Here is a 26,094-nt window from a genome sequence, read left to right as displayed (position 1 = left end):
AGGACACTTATCTGTTCTTCTGCCTCAGTTATTCTGCTATTGATTCCTTCCACAGTATTTTTAATTTCAGTTATTGTGTTGTTCATCACTGTTAGTTTGTTCTTTAGTTCTTCTAGGTCCTTGTTAAATGTTTCTCTTATTTTCTCCACTGCATTTCCGAGATTTTGGATCATCTTTACTATCATTACTCTGGATTCTTTTTCTGGTAGACTGCCTATCTCATCTTCATTTGTTTGGTCTTGTCGGTTTTTACCTTGCTCCTTCATCTCCTGCATATTTCTCTGTCTTCTCATTTTGTTTAACTTGCTGTGTTTGGGGTCTCCTTTCTGCCGGCTGCAGGGTCGTAGACTTCTGTTGTCTGTCCCCAGTGGGTGAGGTTGGTCCAGTGACTTGTGTAGTCTTCCTGGTGAAGGGGACTCTTGCCTGTGTTCTGGTAGGTGGACCTGGATCTTGTCCCTCTGATGGGCAGGGCCGTGTCTGGTGGTGTGTTTTGGGGGGTCTGTGAGCTTAGTATGACTTCAGGCAGTCTGTCTGCTAATAGGTGCAATTGTGTTCCTGTCTTGCTAATTGTTTGGGGTAAGGCTTCCAGCATGGGAGCTTGCTGGCTGTTGGGTGGAGACAGGTTGTAGTGTTGATATGGAGACCTCTGGGAGAGCTCTCACTGATTAATATTCCATGGAGCTGGGAGTTCTCTGGTGGTCCGATGCCCTGGACTCGGCTCTCCCACCTTGGAGGCTCAGGCCCGACCCCAGCCAGAACACCAAGACCCTGCAAGCCACAAGGCATGCAAGAAAAGGAAGAAGAAGAAAAAAAAACAAACAACAAAAGCCAAAATGCAACAAAACACCCCAAGTGTTTTGAACAAATGAACAGACAAAACCCCAAGACAAATGGTAAAAGCAAAACTAAACATACACACATGCACTCACAAACAGAAAAGAAAAAAAAGAAAAAAAGAGAGAAACAAAGAAGAGAGCAACCAAACCAATAAAGAAACTCCAAAATAAAACAAATATGAAAAAGTAAACTAACAACAACATAAAACCAGAAATAAATCAAATGCAGAAATCAACTTAAAAAAGGCAATGAAAGCATAAAACAAACACACAAAAATGATCAAAAACAAAATGTAAAGGCAAAAGAAAGATGAAAACAAAATTTAAAAATACAAAACAACAAAGTAGTAGAGTAAAAATAGGAAAAGAGAAAATATAGTTAAAAATAAAATGAAAATGAAACAAATCAAAGGAAAAAGCAGACACAAGGAAAAAACACAATATAACAAAAAAGTACAGTAGAAATAGGAAAATAAAAATATATTAAAAAGAAAAGCATAAAAAAGAAAAGGTAAATTAAAATAAAATTAAAAGAATAATAAAAAAAAGAACAACAGATCCCCCCCCCAAAAAAAGTGGTGATGTTTTCCTGTGGCCTTAGCTGTCAAGTGTTCCTGCCCCCCACAGTGAGCCACAGCCAATCCCTGCCTACGCAGCACTTCTCGGTAGGTCTCTGGATCTGCTGTGGGCATTGTGGGGTCAGCTCAGACTCTGATCTGATCTTACTCCCATGTGTACTTGCCCCCAAAGTCCATAGTTTTCCCCAAAGTCTGCAACCTCAATTGTGGGAACACTCATTGTCTCTTCAAGTATTCCACAGATGCAGGGTTTTCCTGACCGATTGTGGGGATTTAATCTGCTGCTCCTGTGGCTGCATGGGGATATTTCCCTTTCTCTTCTTTGGTTGCATAACCCCTGGGATTCAGCTTTGGTTTTGGCCCTACCTCTGCATGTGGGCCGCCTTCAGGCGTCTGTTCCTTGCCCAGGCAAGAGGGGGTGAAAGCCGCAGCTGATTAGGGCTCACTTGCTCACTCAGGCCTGGGAGGAGGGAGGGATACAGCAGTCAAATTGGGATGTGTGGCGAGTGCCTGCAGAAGCAGAGTCTGGCGTGAAGGTGCAAGAGCCTGAGGCACACCATGCATTCTCCCGGGGAAGTTGGCCCCGGTTCATGGGACCCTTGGCAGTGGTGGGCTGCACAGGCTGCCGGGAAGGTGTGGGCAGTGACCTGCCTTGCATACAGGACTCTTGGTGGCAGTGGAGGCAGCCTCTGGGTTCCGAGATAAGAGCCGTGGCCTGCACTCGCGCTTATGTAGGCATTGCCCTACTGTCTGTGAGTGCACGGAGCAGGAAGCACCTATGGCGGGCCCCCCACCCCCCCATGCACCCTGCAACAAAGGTCTCCTGCCTTTCCAGCAGGCCCAGGCTTTTTCCCAGACGCACTCCTGGCTAGCTGTGGTACACTAGGCCCCCCCAAGGCTGTCCTCACGCGGCCAAACCCAGTCCTCTCCCAGGAGTCTGAACTCTGAAGCCCAAGCCTCAGCACCCAGCCCCCACCAGCCCCGGCGAGTGAGCTGACAAGCATCTCAGGCTGGTGAGTGCTGGTTGGCCCCAATCCTCCATGTGGGAATCTCTCCGCTCTGCCCTCCGCACCTCTGTTGCCACCCTCTCCTCTGAGGCTCCGAAGCTCCCCCGCCCCATCCCCACCAGTGAGGGGATTTCTTAGTGTGTGGAAACTTTTCCTCCTTCACAGCTCCCTCCCAGAGGGCAGGTCCTGTCCTGCTTCCTTTGTCTCTCTCTTTTTTTTTTTTCTTTTTTTTTTTTGCTCTACCCAGTTATGTGGAGATATTTTCACCTTTTTGGAAGTCTGAGGTCCCCTACCAGCGTTCAGTAGTTGTTCTGTAGGTGTGTTCTACACGTACATGTATTCTTGATGTATTTGTGGGGAGAAAAGTGACCTCCACGTCTTACTCCTCTGCCATCTTGCAGGTCTCCTCCCTTGCTTTTCATATATTTACTTTCACCTGTTTTTAAACTCTTAGAATTACACTGTATACATTCACTGTGAGCATTCATTTTATTCAAATTACGTTAGTTTTTGTAGTTTTACTTCATTTTCCTTCATCTGGAGTATATTAAATACTAGATAATTTATCAATTCTACTGTCAATGAAAATTTAGGTTTTGTTTGTATTGTTTTGTTTTGCTATTTCAAATAAGACTATAGACTCCAATCAACATTTTTTTGCAAGAGCTCAGCACGCCTCGGGCTCTTGCAACTTCATGTTGGCCTCTGCTGCCATAGGCACTCCCCGCACATTTATAAGGAGGCATTTGTCTCCTTATAAATGCATTCAAAAGCTTCTGTGTGATTTAAACCCAGAAGTGGAATTTATGTGTCTGAGTATGCCCATGCTCATTATTCTTAGGAAATCTCAAATTCTTTCTATAGTCCCATATGCCTTAAGATGGTATGAGTATTATTGTTCCTCCATACCTTCAACAATGCTATGTATTTTTAAATTCAAAGTTTTGCCAATTCTGTGGGTAAGAAGTGTTGTTATGTTTTTAATTTGCATTTCATGATCACTGTTAAGGTAAAATACATTGATGTGGACATTGATTAATATGTGGTTCCCAAATGGCTATGGCGTTTTTGTCAGTAAATTAAATTTTGTAATTTAATTGTAGATAGTACTTCAGATAATTACCATTGAAAGAATGTTACATAAGATTTGATGATTTTGAATAATTGCAGACTAGGATAAAATGTATAAAGACTTTATAAAGGCTCAGGCATTAATTATCCCATGTTTTATTCTTGAAAATTACCTTTAAAGATATTGGGGGGGGCAATTTCCTAGGTCGTGTCTATCTATGTTAAAATCCCCAAATGTAAATCTATTTTTCTTCATAGCACTCCTAAAAATTCCGGTTACAAATTTGATGCATGCCTGTTTTTACCTTTAAGGAGAGGGAAGAGTGAGTCAACGCTATTACATTGTTTTCTGTGGCTATATAGCATGTTACCAAAAACGCGGTAGCTTTAAGCAACGCAAATCTATTCTCTTCCCGTGTTGGTACGTCTGAAGCTTGGCACGGACTGAATTCTCTGCTCACCAGGTTAAATCGGGGTATGCCATCCTCTTCTAAGTTCTTTGTCTCACGTTTTCCACGTGGTCCCTTCCATTTTCAAGCTGTCAGTTGCACATTTGTCTTTCTTGTGATTTTACTTCTCTGACTACTAGCTGGAAGATGTTCTTTGCTTTTAAGGGCTGATGTGATTAGATTAGACCCACCTAAATACTCTCTTTTGGTATACAATTTAACATGATCATAGATGTGACAATAGTGTGATTTGCCTAACAAATTATCTAATACCTTTCATTGACTTTAAAACATTAAGCTGAGAAAAATATCTGTGCATATATGAATTACACAGGGGCCTACTGATATGATATGATTAAACATATGGTATAGAAAAGGCAACCTGTTTAAAAATTAACCTTCTTTCTTTTCCCAGTTCCTTTCCATCTGTTATAATCCATGAATTCTGTCTACTTGGTTTCGGGGCATTTATTTATTCATTTGCTTATCAAGCATAAACCACACTACATATCATAAAGTATATAGACAAGAAAATTCATATCATTTTAAATATTGCATTAATTATAAAACAAGGGCAACATTAAACATTAGCTATCTCATTTGTTCATCTGGATTAATCTATTTGAAGTGTGACCTAATAGTCGCTATTTCCACCTAGCATGCAATTTGGGAAGCTCTTATTTTAATGAAGAGTAAGAGGCAAAGTTAAATTTTCTGCATTGACCAGTGCTGAGAGATTAGTAACCCTTTAAAACAAAAGTAACTCCAAACAGAGATATCTTACTGGGTGAAAGTGATGTGTTCCTGAATGTAAAGGAGAATTTGGGACCAGAATGTATTCATTTCACATTTATCTCATGTGATATCCCTACTTGTAGTAATTTATAAATACAACATATTCTTGATGACTAACAACTGTGAGAAATTATGAGTTACATAAGATTCTTTAGAAATAAGACTTTTGCTACTATATATTTTTTTGTACAAGGGGTTTAATCAAAAGACTTTTAGTTCATACATATTCAGTTTCAGATTACTTAGCCTTTTTTTTTTTTTGTGGTACGTGGGCCTCTCACTGTTGTGGCCTTTCCCGTTGCAGAGCACAGGCTCCGGACGCACAGGCTCAGTGGCCATGGCTCATGGGCCTAGCTGCTCCGTGGCATGTGGGATCTTCCCGGACCGGGGCATGAACCTGTGTCCACTGCATCGGCAGGTGGACTCTCAACCACTGCACCACCAGGGAAGCCCTACTTAGCCTTTTTATGCTTGGAATCAAGCTCAATTAAATGTTAATAGTTATTAGTTGAACTAACGTAATGAAGAATTCATAGATGAGTACCCCAAATAGATTTTAATTTATTCCCATGCTATAATATTTTATTCTTCAAGACATATATAGCCTGTAAAAGTCATTAAAGAAATTCACATGATTTAAGAAGTTTAAATAATTTTATAATGGCAAATATTTTAATTTTTTACATTTTATTTCTTGAAGGACTTAAGTTGAAGCAATGAAGTAACTTTAATGTTGCAAGAGTGACCTCCATGTTACTTCTAACTTGCTAGTTTAATAAAATTTATGTATGTTTGTATGACAAAAAAGTAATAGATTATCAATAACAATGTGAAACACACAAACCATAGACTGGCAGAAAATATTGATACTTGCAAATTATATGTCTAATAAAGGGCTTACACTTAGAATATATAAAGAACTCCTCTATAGTAACAAGACAATTCAGTTTAAAATAGACACATATTTAAAGACGCATTTCTTCAAGAAGATGTACAAGTGGTCAATAAGCATATGAAAAGATTCTCAACATCATTAGTTGTTAGGGGCATACAAATAAAACCAAAAGGAGGTACTAGAATGGCTTCAGACCCACTAGAAGAGCTGTAATCAAAAAGAAAGATGATAAAATTGTTGGTGATGAAGTGGTGAATTTGGAACCCTCGTATGTTGATACCTGTTATGTAAAATGATGTAACCACTTTGGAGAATACTTTGGCAGTTTCTTAAAAAATTAAATATAAACTTATCATATGATGTAGCAAACCATTCCCAGGTATCTAACCAAGAAAAATGAAAACTATGTCTACACAAAGACTTGGTTGTAGATTTTCATGGGAGCATTATTCATGGAAGCATTATTCTTAATAGCCAGAACCTGGCAACAATCCAAGTGTCCATCAGCACAGTATGACTTATCCACATAGTAGAATGCTGTTCAGTAATGAACAGGAACAAAGTATTGAACCGTGCTACAACATAGATGATCCTCAAACATATTTTGCTAAGTTACAGAAGCCAAACACGAAAGATTCTTATATGTATGATTCAACTTGTGTGAAATTTCCAGAATAAAGCAAATTTATAGAGACAGACAGAAGATCAGTGGTTGCATAGGACTGGAAATGGGTACAGGGCTTCACCTTAGATGGGCATGGAGAAATTTTGAAGAGTGATGGAAATATTCTAAAACTTGATGTTGGTGACGTCTGCATACATCTATTAATGTATTAAAAATTGAGTTGTTTACTTACAGCAAGTCCCTTTTATGGCATGGAAATTTTATGTCAGTAAGGTTATTTTTAAAATATCATATCAGTTTCTCTCATATTCAGCTGGGAAACTGGTGTTTCACATTTTTCTGTATCTTGGACCTTTAGTTAAATCCTTTTATTTGCAAACCTGTATCTGTACCTAAGGGAAAAACAATTCCTTCAAATACCAGCAATGATATTAATTACACTTTTTAGTAAATATAACTAACTTACTGTTATTTCACAAGGAACACAGCTTTATTGCTTTGCATTTTGGGATGCCAGCTGAGGATTTTCTTTTGAAGAAGTCAAGTCTCAGAGATTTTGTGTACATGTATGTGACATACCCATAAAAGAGTTATTAACCTCATTAGAATCTGACATATGTGACACAATTTATTTTCTTATGGAGTACATAACAAATGATACCGTTAAAAAGTCTGTCTTGTAATTTATTTAAAATCATTACTCAATTCTAGAGATGGAGAATCTTGGTGAGGCTCATTTTTTTTTTTTTTAATTTTTGAGAAAATTTCATCCCATGAATGCTTAAACTACATTTCACAAAGGAAAACTTTCATTGCTTTTTCTAGATTCAGAGTTTTATGTTTGTAACTATTTTCATTCAGTTGATATAATACAATTAGAAAACTTAGAGTCCATGTTCTTAAATAATTTATGAAAGTTTAACAAGTAATCTTATTTCCTATGTACAACAGATCTGTTAGTATCAATAAGACAAATTGTTATTCACATTTACAAATTCAGTTGTCCTTCTGATAAAACAAAAATAAAAATTAATTTAGCAGCTTATATTGGGCAATATTTTGAGCCCTATCTACGTACCAGGCCTACAGTTAAGCATTAGGATTGTAAATATTACTCTTGTCTCAATCCAGCTGTACACAAGGACATACAAGCAAATGTATGTAATATTCAGCCTTCAACTTCCAGCTGTATTTTTACCTCCTTAATCATACTTTGTCCTCTCTTGATATTCTAGATAGCTTTACTTGCTTGAAATACAAATAATATATATTTGGGAATGAAAGGTCATTTCATTTAGTTCCTTATAACTGGAGTTATTAATCAACATTTTTATTTGCTGGTTGTATGTACTTATACTGAAAGGAATTTTACTTTTAATTCAAGAATATCTCACTACCCTTATAATACACAGTATATTTTAATTTTTAATAATTAGGTGAAGTTAATGAAGTTTTAAATTACTTATAATTAACCATAAAGACAGAAAAGTTCAAACTGAGTATGTAAACAATATTGAAAATAATTATTGAAGTGAAACTCTAAAATTATCAGCTGTAAATATATTAAGCTTTTTGAAATCATGAATATATACACTTTCAATGTAGTCATGTTTCCTTCTAAAACAGCTTGGAATTCAAATAAGACTGAACAGAACAAAGGTTTCATAATCTAACATGTAACAGTTATTTTTATATTCCTATAACATCTTGGTTCCATGGAACACTGGGGAAATAGATGAAGTTTACCTTTTCAGTCCAGAGGAACTAAACACAGCAAAAACATATATACTATTTATTTAATCTGGAAGGAAAATTTAACAACATAACTCTCTCCTCTCCCTTTACTCCGTTCATATTTTCTAATGAAATCATAAAGTGAAGTTTCTTTACTTAATCCAGATAAACTTTGTTCATTTGTTCAGCTTTTTTTTATCTCTGCTTTTATTGCTTGGCCTTGGGTCTATTTCTAAAAGTTTTTGAAATTAAAAAAAAATGTATCTTATGCAGTTTTTTGTTTTACTCTAGTTTGCTTCTTTGTTTTGGATTTTAACTGATAACTGTCTGTTATCCCAGACTCTAGAATTTTTTTCCCAGTTTACTCTGTTGAAATTTGTGAAGTTCATTGGAATAGCATTTTTACCTGCCGCAAATTCCAAAACTTCAGAAAATGTCAGCAAAACTAATTAGACCAATTCTGTGATCCCTTAATAGAAACCACCTTATTTGGTTTAAAACTGTGTGATGTGAAGGATGGACTATAGGCAAAAAAAGATTGTGAAATATGTTGCAAACCCCTTTTTGAGATTCATCCAGTAGCCACATAGTAAAATTGTCATGTGTTTTGTGGTGTCAAGTGATCAGAAGTCAATAACATATTTTTAGACAATATCCATATTTGTCACAAACATAATATTCTCCATTAATCTACTTCTGCAAGTTTTTCTTGATAACGATGAATCAGTAAAGGAAGAAATAAAGGAATGTTCCTATTCAGAAACTTTTTTCCCCTAACTAGAACAATTTAATTAAATTTATGTTTTGCTTATTGCAAATAGTTAGCAAATAACTGTTGAAGAAAATATATTAAATCAAGCTAGGAGTATCATTGATGTGAAACTCTGTTTTCTTTTTTTTTTTAATTGAAGTATAGTTGATTTACAATGTTGTGTTAATTACTGCTGTATAACAAAGTGATTTAGTTATACATATATATATATATAAATATATATATATATATACATTCTTTTCCATTATGGTTTATCATAGGATATTGAATATAGTTCTCTGTGCTATACAGTAAGACCTTGTTGTTTATCCATTCTATATAGAAAAGCTTACGTCTGCTAACCCCAATCTCTCACTCCATCCCCCGCCACCTACTCCCCCTTGGCAACCACCAGTCTGTTCTCTATGTCCATGATTCTGTTTCTGTTTCATAGATAGGTTCATTTGTGTCATATTTTAGATTCCGCATATAAGTGATATCATATGTTTGTCTTTCTCTTTCTGACTTCCTTCATCTAGTATGATAATCTCTAGTTGCATCCATGTTGATGCAAATGGCATTATTTCGTTCTTTTTCGTGGCTGAGTAGTATTCCATTGTATATATGTACCACATCTTCTTTATTGATTTATCTGTCGATGGACATTTAGGTTGTTTTCATGTCTTGGCTATTGTGAATAGTGCTGCTATGAACATAAGGGTGCATGTATCTTTCTGAATCATAGTTTTGTCTGGATATATGCCCAAGAGTGGGATTGCTGGATCATATGGTAATTCTATTTTTAGTTTTCTGAAAAACCTCCATACTATTTTCGACAGTGACTGCATCAACTTACATTCCCACCAACAGTGTAGGAGGGTTCCCTTTTATCTACACCCTCTCCAGCATTTGTTATTTGTAGACATTTTAAGGATGTCCAGTTTGACTGGTGTGAGGTGGTACCTCATTGTAGTTTTGTCATGCCTGCTTTTCCATTCCCTCATTTGTTCCCTCTCATGGGGAGAGGGATAATTTATCTGATTGCCAAATTAAGCAGAGGCTAACATTTCTTGAGCCACACAAAGTAGGGAATGCATAACCATATTAAGCTATATGGGACGCAGACAACATAGTCTATAGTCAACATTCTGTCTCCTTCATTCTCCCTCTCTCTTCATTTCATGCATTATAAGAAGGGATCCAGTGTTGTGCTAAGTTTAGGCTAAGTTTAGCAGTACAGCTTTACCAGTACTAAAGATGATAAAATATTTTAATCTGTAGTGACCTTTTCAAGATGAGAAAATTTATTATAAATATTTCTTATTGAATAAAAACAGCAGTACTGTATATTATCAAGGTTTCTAATATGCTATTTCAGTTTGTGGCTTTTGATCCAAAATAACATTTAACTAAAAAAGTACTTGTTTTGGTGAATTGGTATTTTGGGTTATTCAGTAGTTTCCTTCTCTTAGACAAGTCATTACTTTACAAAGTGAGGTTCTGTATTTCACTTTTCTAATTGACTGAGACATTTGAGTCAAAGATGTAAGGTTATATAAGGTCCCATAAGGTCATGTGAGAGAAAGACTTATTACCAGAGACTGGGGCCTCCCAGAAAATAATTGAATTGATATATGGATTTTTAAAATACTGGAGTAAACTGAATAATCATGGAAGGCCAAAGAACAGAGCTTAATACCTGTATACAATAGCAATTTATTATGAATCTAGCATCTGTCAACTGTGGTGTTGTTTATCTGAGATGTGACTACAATCCTAAAATGGAAATTTGAAAGACAAGTTACAAGATGTCTGAGAAAAAGCAAAAATAAGAGAGAAGAATTTTTTGTTTGTTTTATTATTGTTAGTTTGTTTTTAATCAGAGCCAATTATACTGCTCCTTTTGCCGTAGAGGGGCAATGCCATTTGATTATGTTACAGTAGATAATTTATGGCCAGCTGAATCTTTGACACACCACTTGATTTCTCTGGTTATTTTCTTTAGATGCCCATTGATAGGTTTGAATTAAGCCATTGATTGTTCTTGACGTATATAAATTTCTGATTTTTCTAAGTGTTTTAAAGATCTAAACTTAAGGTGGCATATTTGTATTCTTTCAAATAAAGTACTTTTCGCATAGGTATCACTAATTTTTAACAAGTTGTTATTTTCTAGACTGATATTCCATGGTATAGTTTCATAAGTCCCCTGGTGTTTGTATTTTAGTACTTAACACAATAATGTAAGACAAGTATGCTCTATAACAAAGAGATTCAAAATGAAATAAGAATGTATTGAATATTTTTCACTATATATGTTTATTTTAGTTTCAGGAATAATAGCACTACCAGTAATCTTCTGTGAAGTTTTGAGTTGAGACTCTGATTTACCAGTGTGTGATAATGTACACCTAGTGGATATTATAAATATGTCTAATGCAATGGATATTTAACAGAGCTATATCTTAATCATTATCCTTGTAAACACACACTGATGCACGCACAGAGCCCAGGATGAGCACTATTATTAAATCATTGATTTTTAATGAAGTTAAAATAATTAATTGCATCTTGCTTTCATAGTTCTCCAAGTTATAATAGTACATAAATATCGCCCAGAGTAGACATTCTTAATAATGATTTCTTCCTTAGAAATTACGAAAAGCCTTTTTATGATGCTTGTAAAGTACTTAGCATCATGTCTGGAACAGAGACAGTGCCCAATAAATAGGTCAGTACTAGCGTTACTATTTTATTACAAGTCATAATTTAAAATTAGGCTGCAGAAAAATCTTTTTTTCTCAATTCTTTTTTCTCAGTTCTCATTCAAGCTTACTTGTATATCCATAGTGCAAAAGTATGGGTAGATGTTAAGTACCAAATAAATATAATTGTAATTTAAATCTCACAGTCTAAATTTCACCTTATGTTTTACATGAAAAAATAAATGCCTGTCCTCAACAAATAAAGATACTAGACATCTTCTGTTTTAGCAGGCATACATATTTATTTTTCTTAAAAAATTAATAGGCTTATTTCTAGAGTAGTTTTAGGTTTATAGAAATATTGAGCAGAAAGTACACAGAATTCGCATATACTCCCTTCTCCTTGTTCCTGCCCAGTTTCTCCTGTAATTACCATCTTGCTTTGGTGTGGTACATGTGTTACATTGATGAACCAATATCAATGGTTGTTATTATTAACTAAAGTCAATAGTTTACATTAGGCTTCACTTTCTGTTTTATTTTTATTTTTTCATTGAAGTATAGCTGATTTACAGTGTTGTGTTAATTTCTGCAGTACAGCAAGGTGATTCAAAGTGATTCAGTTATACATATATATATATACATTCTTTTCCATATTCTTTTCCGTTATGGTTTATCACAGGATATCGAACATAGTTCCCTGTGCTATATAGTAGGACCTTGTTGTTTATCCATTCTATACATAATAGTTTACATCTGCTAACCCCAAATTCCCACTCCATCCCTCCCCTACCCCTCCGCCCCCTTGACAGCCACAAGTCTGTTCTCTATGTCTGTAGGCTTCACTCTTTGTGTTTTGACAAATTCATAATATCATGTTTCTACCACTGCAGTATACTACAGAATGTTTCCTCGTCCTATATATAGTATTTTGATTTTTTATTCAGTACTTAGTGCCTTAATTTATATAATCAATTGAGTCTTTCTTAATTTCTTTATGTTTCTTTCTACTAAGAAATTTTTTTTTTTTCTGAAATTTTCAAATACATAGGAATTCTATCTACTGGGGCTCCTCCATAGTTAACTATGGTTACCTATCAGCAGTATATACCTGTAATTTTTCTGTCTTATACTGAAAAGTGTATAAAGTCATACATAAGTTTAAAAGTTGTGTGAAGGAGATTGTGCTTCTGAATATTAAGAAAACTCTGATAACAAAAGTTAAACAATTGATTTCATTAATATAATTTCATATTCATAAAATCATTAAAACTCTCAGTATAATAATAGAAATATCTACTATTCATTAAGGAATTAGTATTTTCCAGTTATTGGGGGGTGGGGGGTTTACAAATATTACCTAAGGATCTCACCATCCTGCAGGTTGTGTTTCCAAAATTTGCAGATAAGAAAACCAGTGCTTATAAACTTTATGTAATTCATCCAAAGTCACACAAAAAGCTAAAGTACAAACTGAAATATGCCTGATTCCATGGCCTCTGAAGTTCACATTATACCATAAAAACATTGTTTTTATATAAAACATAAGATGAAAAGAAAAGGACATGAGGGGATAGGAGGAGGAGAAAGAAGAATAGCAAAAAGAAAGAGAAGAAGAACAGGACAACGAACAGGACAAAGAGGAGGAAGGCAGAAGTACAAGAAGCCTCTTCATCCACACTGATTCTACCCATCTCATTTCAGAAGGATCTTTAACTTTATCTGTCTTTATAGAAATGGTCCAAGTCTATAAAATCACTTAGTGTATTCATTATTTGCATTGGCTTTAAAAATGCTCCACGAGAACCTAAGGAAAGTCAGTTGGATTTCTCTGCAGCAGTGTAGGTAGCCTGCATGATAAACCAGAGCTCGTAGCAAGCAGTTCTCAGAAAAGTTCATTTTTTAATTTTTATTTTCCAGAGAGAGGGAGAGAGGGAGAGAGGGAGAGAGAGATAGAGAGGGAGAGAGAGAGAGAGAGAGGGAGAGAGGGAGAGAGTTCTTTAAACTATGAAATGGTATTTTCATAAAATCTTTTAAAAATATTAGTTTTCCTTTTCCCTCCCTTATTGAGCCCCCTTGTGGTAAGTATCTGTAACTTGTCCTTTGGAACAGCTTTTTGAAGGCCTCAAATGGAATACACGGTATTTATTTACTGCATGAATTGTATTGCATCTAAACAATTAAGCAATATCATTTAATAACTTGCTTGAAATGTAATACAATGTGAAAGGAAAAAATGGTTTATAGAACTTTCTTTTAGAAGTATTTTCACCTATTAAATATATAAATATATATTTAGCACTTTAAAGAATATATGAGGCTTCTCGTTGAAATTCACATACACTCATCTATATACATATATATGTGTAAATATATATACACATGTACATACAACAATTAGAGTTTAGTATTAAATATCTATGAATGAAAAATAGTACTTAAAATGTTAAGGCCATAAAAGGTTTGGCTAAAATATAAGTGCAGTTTTGGGGGCTAGACTTGATTGAGTTACTGTAGGAGAACCATTTTCCTCAAGGTTATATTCTGTGAGCTGTTATCAATGGCTTTTTAGGATAACAGACATCAGAAGCATCAAAGCCATCTTCATAGTATAATTTGCAGAATGGCCTAGGGAAATCTATAACAAACATAAAGACTGAGAGAACCACTACACAGAAGGAAAAAAGAACGAATTGCCGAGTGTATTATTTGCTAGTAGATCTTACGTCTTTCAGAGGTTTGGACTTCTTTTCCCACTTTCCTTTCTGAGACCTCTAACTGGGTTCCATTTCCAAAGAGCCTTGCTTACCAATGCCAGTACCTTTACTTTTATCACTCATTGATTAAACCTTTAAATTATTTTCTCAAAGTATTTCAAAATTCAAAGAAGTGATTTCTATGGGCAGAATTTTGATACTCTTCTTGAGAAGCTGAGAAGATTCATGCATTTTTTTTCAGTATATTTAATTAAGTATGGGTTTGGCACTGACTAAGATGCAGATATATAAAGGTAAACAAGGCCCTCATGGAGCTTAGTATATGAGAATGCAATAGTGATGGAGTTTATTCCATAAGAATGCAGAAAACTATGAAATAAAATATAATAGAAAAATGAAATATCAAATTATATTGCATTTAATAAGCTTAAATATCGTTTTCTGGAATTTTATTTCAGTTTGTATGTAGGTGTGTATGTATGTGTTCTGGGTTACAATAATAAAACAAAATAGTCTTATTATGGGTCGTGTTGAAAGCATTTAAATATCACCACAAGTTACCTGATGAAGATTGTTGCTCCAGATTAGAGAGAAAGCAGAAAAAAGTTAATTAAACTTTAATGTTAGGAGTCAAGATTAGAATGGCTCAAAGGCATGCCATAGCAGAAGATAATTCTTATTATACTCTTCAAGATTATTGAAAGATCGTGGTTTCCCTTTGAACTTTAAATGCATTATTATTTGATAGTTCATGTCTTTCCTGTTGGTGGCACTGTGCACATAGGAGTCACGAAAAATTTATGGGGGAAACCACTTTATTTATAGCTATAAATTCACCACTTGAATGATGCCTGGCTGGTTGAAAATTTCAAAGCAGCACTTTATGCCTTGACCATAATATTCTTATCTTTTCTAAAATGTGTTCCTATGGTATCTTTTACCTAGTACTGGCAGTTTTGAGATTCCTCTGAATTCAGCTGAACTGCTTTTTAAAAAAGTAGTGATTCCCAATTGCTTAGTTTCTCATCAAGTTTTTGGTGAAAAATAATCACTGTCTGGTATTTCAGGCTTCTACCCATGACATGGTCTATCATAACAATAGCTAACAAAAATGGCAAGAGACAATCCTTAAATCAATAAAGAAACATTAACTTTGTGATCCATTTAGGTGTTCTATTGATTCCCTTATACTGGTTTCAATTCATGATGTATTTTTGTAACAAGGAGGCTATACACTGAAAACAGGGCTGGAAGCAGGGTTGGAAAACAATATCAGAAGATGCTTTCTAGAATCTTAATGTCTTTGAATGAATAGATAACCCTCCAGTTAGAGCAAATAGGATAAAAGAAATTTACCTGGTCAAGCTAATTCAAATGATGATGGAACACTGAGATTCCTGCAAAAAGAAGCAAACATTTATCCAGTGCAAGAAGTGATCTCAATGGACATTATCCCAGAATGAAAGATTTACGTTGTTAACATTACTCATTACAAATGATGTTTGGTTGTGAATATCTGCTGTTGGACCTTAAATCAATACTGATATCTACATGTAGTATCAATATTGTATTAGGTATATTGTAAAACACAAGTAAGCATATTGGTCCTGAATTGAGGATCACATTAACAGATTAGAGGGAGACAAGTTTTTTCCATCTGTATGTGAGCACTGCACTTTAACTCCTCTATAGAAAAATTTTAGTTTTACTCTTTCTTTACTTTAATCATTTCAGTCTATATACAAACAATTTGTAAATTTTCTTTGGCTTTTAATAAAGTCAGTTGGCTCACATAAACAGAATATTTTTCAATAACCAAGTTGTTTTAAATGCAAAGAAAAGAAACTCCCACTTAAAACCTGCTTATTTCAGCAAGATAAGTGAGCATCACAGATAAGACACTAAACCATGTTCCCCAAAAAAAAAAAAAAAAATCAGGTATTACTGTGTCCTACCAAAGCTGTTCTCTGTAATTCTTCAACACAATTATATACCTCTTCATGTTAATATGAAGGTCACCAAATTACAAATCATGAAAACCTAATGGCATACCTGTATTTAATCATACATTATTCTATTTTCTAGAATGTGATATTGAAATATAATTTGACTGTAATTATATCAACTCATTGTTGTATCCTAGAAAATGATGTTGATTTGTAAGCTTACAGTCACTAATTAGACCAAACAATCAATGGTAAGATACTCATATTTGATAGGATGGTACTGCCATGACTTTGAATAGACCACCAGTAAAATCCCTAAGAAAAATACAGGTTACATGATGTTTGGTTTTAACACTCTTCCCAACCTATGTTTAGATGCCAGTTTAATATCTTCTTTGTTCAATTACATTTAATGAAGATTTAATGAATTCTACTGTTTAATTGGCATCCTGAAGGTAAATCCCTCTAGTTACTTAATCCTCAGATTCACATTTGGTATTCTTTTTACTGCCCCATTTTTTATTAATACACTTTTTTAAAAGACATGTTTTAGATTCACAGCAAAATTGAGAGGAAAGTGCAGAGAATTCCTATATACCTACTGTCCTCACACACCCACAGCCTACTCCACCATCAACTTATCATACCAGAATGTTCACCTTTGCAATTAATGAAGCTACATTGATACATCATTATCATCCAGGGTCCACAGTTTACATTCTATGGGATCAATAAAAGTATAAGACATATATCCACCATTATAACATCATACAGAGTATTTTCACTGTCCTAAAAGCCTCTGTTCTCCCATTTATCCCTACCTGCCAACTTCTGACAAGCATTGACCTTTTTACTGTCTCCATAGCGTTGCCTTTTCCAAAATGTCATATAGTTGGAATCATACAGTAGATAGCCTTCTCGGATTGGCTTCTTTAACTTAGTAATGTGTATGTAAGTTTCCACCATGTCTTTTCATGACTTGATAGCTCATTTCTTTTTAGTGCTGAATAATATCCCATTGTCTTGATGGATCATACTATTTATCCATTCACCTACTGAAGGACATCTTGGTTGCTTTCAAGTTTTGGCAATTATGAATAAAGATGCTATAAACATCTGTGTGCAGGTTTTTGTGTGGACATAAATTTTCAGCTCCTTTAGATATATACCAAGGAGCATGATCATATAGTAAGAGTATATTTAGTATTGTAAGGAAGTACCAAACTGTCTTCAAAAGAGGCTGTAACCCTCTTTGCATTCCCACCAGCAATGAATGAGCATTTCTGTTGCTCCACATCCTTGCCAGCATTTAGTGTGGCCAGTGTTCTGGAATTCGGCTATTCCATTAAGTGTGTAGTGGTATTTTATTGTCTTCATCTTCAACTCCTTAATGATGTATGATTTTGAGCACATGTAATTTTATATTCTTAATATGCTTATTTGACATCTGTATACTATCTTTGGTGAGGTGGTCAGATCTTTTGCCCATTTTAAAATCTAGTTATTCTTTTTTTTATTATTGAATTTTAAGAGTTCTTTGTGTATTTTGGATAATGGTTCTTTATCAGATATGCCTTTTGTAAATATTTTTGCCCAGTCTGTGGGTTGACTTCCGGTTCTCTTGACCTCATTTTTTTTTTTTTCAAGGAAACTATAAATCCTATTGGTTGAGAAAACATTATAAATATTGGGAGAGGGAGGAGAGAGTCTGGTGGGGAGAAGGGATATTATTGAGGACTGACTTGCTCAATTTCAGTTCCATCCTATTTCAGTTCAAGATATTGAAAAGTTAAAAATGGCTTTTTTTAGATTCCATTTCAGCTAAGACTTACTGTGCAAAATTGGTCCATCAGGAAGATGCACTCACATGAGATATGAAGGTGAAAATGAGTCAGAGACAAATTTTGTCATGGTTGCAGTTAGCAGTGAGAGCTGATTTGTGTTTACATACACTGACAGCAGCTGAGCTTTGCCTGTGAGTGTCAGTTCACCTCTTGGTTGGACATGACTAGGTTGTGGGGCAATGGAGGTGGAGGCAGCAGCACCCTCCTGACTGCCACATCTCAGCTTCTAAGGGGGTCCCCTCAACTCACTGGTCAAATGGTAGCCCCTGAGAACCTTCTGATAATTTTATAAGTATCTAATACCTGGTATTACTTCCCTTGATACTCCTCCTATACTTTTATAAGTGTCTCATACCTGGTAATGATTAATTTTTTCTGTTTGAAATAACATATTTTTTTCTTTTGTACTAAGCACTCTTCAATTATTAAATTATGTATAATATTTAAAATACAGACATCTTAATATGCTTTTGAATCTCCCATATTTTTATAACTTGGAGATTTTATTGTGTGGGAGAAAAATCTTTGTTTAAAGGAACTTAAGAGTCTATTTGGAAAGTTAAGTTGTGATTTAAAAGCATTAAATAACAAAACAAAATTAAAATAAGGTATTAAAATTCCAGATTGGAAAATTTGTTAAAATTAATTACAAAAATTAAGAGGGAGTATGTGTTGTTAGGTGGCTAGAGCATGCCTTCCTGTAAGGGCTAGCAGCTTTAATATTCTCTTACTATCTTGACCTTTAGAAAAAGGTGAAAATGCCAAAAGAGAGTCCTGGTGTATAGTTATCAGTACAAGCAAAAACAATCCCCAAATATCAGTCTTGCATACTTACATTTTTCAGTCCCAACTTTGGTTTCCCAATTGCTCTGCTCACGTCTGATTATGATATTCTATCTGACATCCTCTAACTCCTAGTTCACATCTGGTTCTCCATTAAAATTCAGATTTATGATATAGTAATTTTCTCCTTGTCCTAGCTTAAGAATACTTTTCCTCTTTATCTATACTAAGAGTAGTCTAAATTAGGCCATTTACAGTTTTAGTTCTTATTCTGAACAAAACTGAAGTTTTTTTGACAGATGGCAAGGTAGAGTTTGCAGGGTGTCTGCAGGAAGAGTTATTTTGATACAGAAAAATGTCAGTTAGGAAAGGCAGTTTGCCTTTATTGGCAGCACTCTCTATAATAATTTTTTTTTTTTTTTTTTTTTTGCGGTATGCGGGCCTCTCACTGTTGTGGCCTCTCCCGCTGCGGAGCACAGGTTCCGGACACGCAGGCTCAGTGGCCATGGCTCACGGGCCCAGCCGCTCTGCGGCATGTGGGATCCTCCTGGACCGGGGCACGAACCCATGTCCCCTGCATCAGCAGGCAGACTCTCAACCACTGCGCCACCAGGGAAGCCCCATCTATAATAATATTTTAAAAATTCATTTATCCATCCCACATACATTTATTTAGATATGTTGAGCAATCAGTGAAAAACTAGATATGGTAAATGTGCTTGTGGACTTTAAACTGTAAAGGGAAATAAAGACTCTATATCAGTAATAACGAATAAGGCATAGATGGAAAATGAAAGAAAGAGCTAAGAAATTTGCAGTAGAAAACTTAATCTTGTGTGATCAATCAGAGACAGTCTCACTGAAAAAGTGACACTGAGTTTGTGAAGGCATGGAGCCAGGATCTGGTGTGTGTCCCTCTTGGCAAATTAAAAGATACTCATGTGTTTGTAGCAGTACAGCTTGTAATGGAGGGTTTAACATGAGATTAAGCTGTAGAGAAAGTGAGAAGAGACCACTGAGGGCTTTATAAGCCAAATGTAGGGATTTACTTGGCAATAGGTATAATTAGAAATCATAGGAAGATATTATTCAAGGAAGTAACATGATAAAATTTGAGTTAATTTTGACAACACTGCAGAGAAAGGAGACAGAAATGACAATTAAGAAACTAAGAGATTAGAATGGTTGTGACAAAGGTGGTGGCAACTAAACTATTTAGAAAGCAGACAGGAATAATTTAGGGGTAAATGAAACATATTTGGTGATTGACCAACTGTGTCCAGAGAGGGAGATATAAGGACAAAAAAGGGGGGTATCAAGGTAGGAATGACTGATTATTAGGATATCCAATTAAATTTGAATTTCAGTAAAACAATGAACTAAGTTTTTTAGTATAAGTAGGCCTCATGGACTATTTAAGGCATACTTACACAAAATTCATCTTTTTTTCTGATATTCAAGTTTATCTGAGTGTTCTATATTTTATCTGGGAACCCTATATCTGTGAACTAGAAATGTATAAAAGGGTGAATATTTGGTTTAATATGATGAATTTAATATGGGAAAAGTTGTTGAAGATGCCAATAAGATGAAAGTGAGAATTCAGAGTAGGTATTTTGAACATTTAGGTCTGGATGTGAGTGAAAGAATTCTTTTTGTGATACATCTGTTGCAACACCAAATAAATGCTAAAACAATAGAAATTGATTATCTTTTCTAAGTGTAGTATATAGAATGAGAATAAAAGAGAATCTGAGTCAAGGTAGAGAGGGAAAAAAAACCCCAACATTTAAAGGATAAATACAAGAAACATCATCGAATGCACAAAAACTTAGTGGCGGAAAAGGAAGCAGGACAAGCAGAACTGCCGTCACAAGAGTTAAGGAATATGAGTTATTTAAGAAGCAGGGATTGTTAAAAGGGTCAAGACCTTCCCTGTTCTTTTCATTTAGCTATTATTACTCCTGCGGGTCTGTCTTTATCAGTATGTAGAAAATGTTGCTGGTTCCCCTGTCATATCCTTAACATTTCAGTGCAAAATAATTGGATTTCCAAATATTAGCATCTATATCTTTCTGCCTATGGGCAAAGCATGCGTGAACACCCAAAGACCCCTTGGTGCAAGCTCACAAAAGGCCAAAAGTGCTGAGGAAGAAATCCTTCAGGAGAGCTGCCCCATCCAAGGACTGATTGGAGTTGATATGTAAATACAGCAGCATTTGAATTACTATGGAATTCCATATTCTTCATTGTCTCTCAGAGTTCTACAGTTCTAATTAGGTTCCAATTATTCTTAATGGTAACTTGCTTGATAGTACATTTATCAATAATTATCTTCTTTCTGTATCTCACTTCCCACTTTCTGGACAGTGTTTCTTGGGATCAGGACCGAAATAATCATTTTCTCAGGGTCTGATTCTGGGAAAACCCAACGTAAGATGCAGAACTTTGACAGAAATCTGTTATTTTTTCCCAGTCAAAATCATAGCTATAATTGGAAAATATTAAGACCTATCAGTCTATTAAAGGTTATAAGAAATTCTGAGCATGGAACTTTCTGTGTTTCCCATCTGTGTAGGCTACTAAAATAAGTGAGACAATCTACAGAAACCCACTTTACATATAGTGACACATATTGTTTAAAGGTAAATGAATGGAGAAAAATATACGATGCTAACACTAATCCAAAAAAAGCAGAATTGGCTATACTAATTTCAGACAGAGCAGAATTCAATGCAAGGAGAGCTATCAGGATAAACAAGGACATTACATACTGATAAAGTGGTCAGTTCTCCAAGAAGACATAACAATTCATAACATGTATATGCCTAACAACAGAGTGTCAAACTCTGTGAGACAGAACTAATAGAATTGCAAAGAGAAATAGATGAAGCCACTCTTATAGTTGGAGACTTCAACACCTCTCTATCAGAAATGGACAGATCTAACAGGCAGAAAATCACTAATGACATAATTGAAGTAAATAGCACCATCAATCAGCTGGATATAATAGACATTTATAGTCAGCTTCATCCAAAAACAGCAGAATATATATTCTTTACAGGTTCACATGGAGCATTTACCAATAGACCACATTTTGAGTCATAAAACATCCTAAAATTTGAAACAATACAAATCATACAATGTTAGCCCTCAGACCACAGTGGAACTAAACTGGAAATCAATAATAGAAAGATAACCAGAAAAATCACACAGTATGTAGAGATTAAACAATGCCCTTCTAAATAACACATGGGTCAAAGAAGAAATCTGAAGATAAATTAAAAACTATTTTAAACCTAATGAATATGGAACCACAATGTTTCAAAATTTGTGGGATGCAGTGAAAGTAGTGCTTAGAGGGCAATTCATAGCCTTGAATGCATATTATAGAAAAGAAGAAAGATGTAAAATCAGTTATCTAAGTTTCTACCTTAGGAAATTAGGGTATAAAAAGCACATTAAATATAAAGTAAGCAGAATAAAAGAAATAATAAGAACTAGAACAGAAATTGACAAAATTTAAAACAGGAAATCAGTAGGAGAAAATCAGTGAAATCAAAAGCTAGTTCTTTGAGAAGATCAATAGAATTTATAAACCTCTAGCCAGGATAGCCAAGAAAAAAAAGGGATAAGACTAGAATTACTAATATCAGAAATGATAGAAATAGCATCATTAATGATTCTATGGGTATTAAAAGGATGATAAAGGAATGCTACAAACAACTCTGTGCCCATAAATTTGGTAGCCTAGGTGAAATGCACCATTTCCTTGAAAGACACATTTTGCCAAAATTCACTCAAGAAATAAACTATTTGAATAGGTCTATATCTATTAAAGAAATTGAATCAATAATTAACCTTCCCAAACAGAAAGCATCAGTTCCAGATGGATTTACTGGTGAATTCTACCAAACATTTATGGAAGAAATTATACCAATTCTCTATAATCTCTTTCAGAGGCTAGAAGCAGAGGAGTGCTCTTAACTCATTCTATGAGGCCAGAATTACCTTAAAAACTAAGCCAGGCAAAGACACTATAAGAAAATTGCAGACCAATATCTCTCATGAACATAGATGAAAAATCTTCAACAAAATATTAACAAATCAAATCTAACAATGTATAAAAAGATTATATACCACAACCAAGTGGGATTTTGAAAATCAATCAAAGTAATCAATCACAGTAACAGGTTAAAGAATAACCACATGATGATATCAATAGATATGGAAAAAAGCATTTGACAGAATTCAACACCCATTTATGATAAAAGCTCTCAGTAAACTAAGAGTAAAAGGGAGCTTCCTCAACTCGATAAAAAACATCTACAGAAACCCTACAGCTAATATCATACTTAAGGAAGAGAAAATCCAAGCTTGCCTTCTAAGATCAGGTACAAAGCAAGGATGACTCCTGTCACTATTCCTCTTCAACATCATACTGGAAGTTCTAGCTAATGTAATAAGACAAGTAAAGAAAATAAAATATGTACAGATTGGAAAGAGACAAATAAAACTGTCTTAGTGCAGAGGTGATGTGGTAGTCTATGTAGAAAATCTGAAAGAATTAACCAAAAAAAATCCTCCTTGAACTCAGTGATTATTGCAAGATTGCAGGATACAAAGTTAATATACAAAAGTTGATTGCTGTTCTATCAATGATTAAGTGGAACTTGAAATTTAAAACACAATGCCATTTGCATTAACACTTAAAAAATGAAATACTTAGGTGTAAATTAACAAAATATCTACAAGATCCATAGGAAGAAAACTGCAAAACTTTAATGAATGAGATCAAAGAAGAGCTAAAGAAATGGAGAGATATTTCATGTTCATGGATAGGAGGGCTCAACATTGTGAAGTTGTCACTTTTTCTCAACTTGATCTATAGATTCAATGCAATCCCAATCAAAATTCCAGCAATATATTTTGTGGATATTGACAAACTGGGAAAAAGACCCAGAATAGCCAACATAATACTGAAGGAGAAAAATAAAATTGGAGGTCTGATGCTATCTGACTTCGAGACTTACTATAAAGTTACAGTAATCAAGACAGTGTTCTATTAGCAAAAGAACAGATAGATCAGTGGAACAGAGCAGAGAGCTCATAAATTGATTCCAATAAATATACTCAACTGATATTTGACAAAAAAATCAAGGTCAATATAATGGAGCAAAGATGGTCTCCTAGAAGCTAACATAGGGCAAAACCTAGATGACCTTGGGTATAGCAATGACTTTTTAGATACAACACCAAAGCATGATCCATGTAAGAAATAATGGATAATTAAAATTAACTTCATTAAAATTAACATCTGCTCTGCAAAAGACAATGTCAAGAAGATGACATACCATGGACTAGGAGAGAGTATTTGCAAAAGATTATATATATATAATAGTCATGGTAAAAGAATATTACCCAAAATATGCAAAGAATTCTTAAAACTCTATAGTAGGAAAACCAACAATCTGATTAAAAATGGGTCAGAGATCTTAAAGTGTACCTCACCAAGGAATATGTATTGATAGCAAATAAGCATAGGAAAAGATGCTTCATGTCACATGTTTTCAGTGAAATACAAATTAAAACAATGAAATAGCACTACACACCTATTAGAATGGCCAAAATCCAGGACACTCACAGCACCAAATGTGGAGCAACAGTAATTCTCATCATTGCTGGTAGGAACACAAAATGGTACAGCCACTATGGAAGATAGTTTGGTACGTCCTTATAAAACTAAACATACTCTTACCATATAATCCAGCAATCAGGCTCCTTGATATTACCAAAAGGAGCTGAAAACTTATGTCTACACAAAAACTTGCACAGTGATGTTTATAGTAGCTTTATTCATAGTTGTCCAAACTTGGAAGCAACCAAGATGTCACATCTGTATTAGATGAATGGGTAAATAAACTGTGATATATCCAGACAATGGAATATTAGAACTAAAAAGAAAAAATGAGCTATCAAGCCATGAAAGGACACAGAAGAGCCTTAAATGCACATTACTAAGTGAAAGAAGCCATTGTGAGGAGTCCAACTAAATGACATTTTGAAAAAGACAAAACTATGGAGACAGTAAAAAGATCAGAGGTTGCTAGGAGTTGGGGGTTGGGGAGGGACAAAAAGGGGGAACACAGAGGATTTTTAGGATAGTGAAACTACTTTGTCTGATAATATAATGATGGATACATGTCATACATTTGTCCAAAGCCATACAATGTACAACCCCAAGAGTGAATCATGATTTATACTGTTGATTCTGGGTGATTATGATATGTCAGTGTAGGTTCATCAATTTTAACGAACCCTACCTTTCTCGTGGGTGATGTTGATAAAAGGAGAGGCTTACTTTTTTATTGACATGTAGTTGATTCACAGAGAGGAGAGACTTACTTTTTACTCAATTTTGCTGTGAACCTAAAACTGCTCTAAAAATTGAAATGTTTAAACACACAAAACAGAAACATTGAGGATACTCCCCAAGAATCAAGTAACCCATGGTACACCTAAAACTAATATATTGTAATAAATTAACTCTACTTCAAATAAATAAATAAATAAATAGAATCAAGCAACCTATCTATTGCCAGAGGTCACTGGCTAAGCCAAGGTGGTAAACATTTTTTTAGAGTACAGTATATGTACCTGTCAAGCCTTGATTTGATGTTGGTAACCTTAGGCATTTTTATGCAAATGAGTTCTGGCTTTTTTCCTAAGACCTGGCAATGAGCAATTCTATTTCACTACTAAATGTCATTTTCAAGATTGTTTTGTGAGGCTCCACTAAAATGAGGAGGCATAAATGCCTAAGGGTTTGAGGACTTCGTAGTTTCATTTTCTGAATGGAATATGTTACTTTAAAAGCCAGAAGATCAGAATGTTTCAATAAGGATGGGGTGCTAAATTCTGGCAAATACTTCTGAGAGATTAAATAACAGAAAATAATAAATGTACTTCAGATTTGGCTAAAGGAAGTATAGCATTTTCAGAGAAAAAGTAAAAGCAAGAACAATGAAATGTTTCCAGGAAAAAATGTGGGTAACCTAAAAAAGATACAAGAATCCAACTGGAATCCGATTACTCATCAGCAATATTAAATGCTATAATACTGTGGATGCTGCAATACATCCTTAGGTATTCCGAGGGAAAGTGATTTTTTTAAGCTAAAATTCTGTAAGCAGTCAGGCTTTCAATTAGTTTTACTCAGATATCTAGAGACACAAAATTTTGGACATGAATCTATTTTACGAAGCTTCTTTAGCAAGTATGAGAAAAGAACAAAGTGGAAAATCAAGAAAAGTTTACTGGAAAGAAATTTCAAGATGATTCTATGCAAGTGAAATAGA

The sequence above is a fragment of the Delphinapterus leucas genome, chromosome 12 (assembly GCF_059928025.1).
Source record: "Delphinapterus leucas isolate spDelLeu-1000000601 "Yukka" chromosome 12, BTC_Dleu_Yukka2, whole genome shotgun sequence".
Taxonomy (NCBI): Eukaryota; Metazoa; Chordata; class Mammalia; order Artiodactyla; family Monodontidae; genus Delphinapterus; species Delphinapterus leucas.
Note: the sequence above shows the minus strand (reverse complement) of the source record.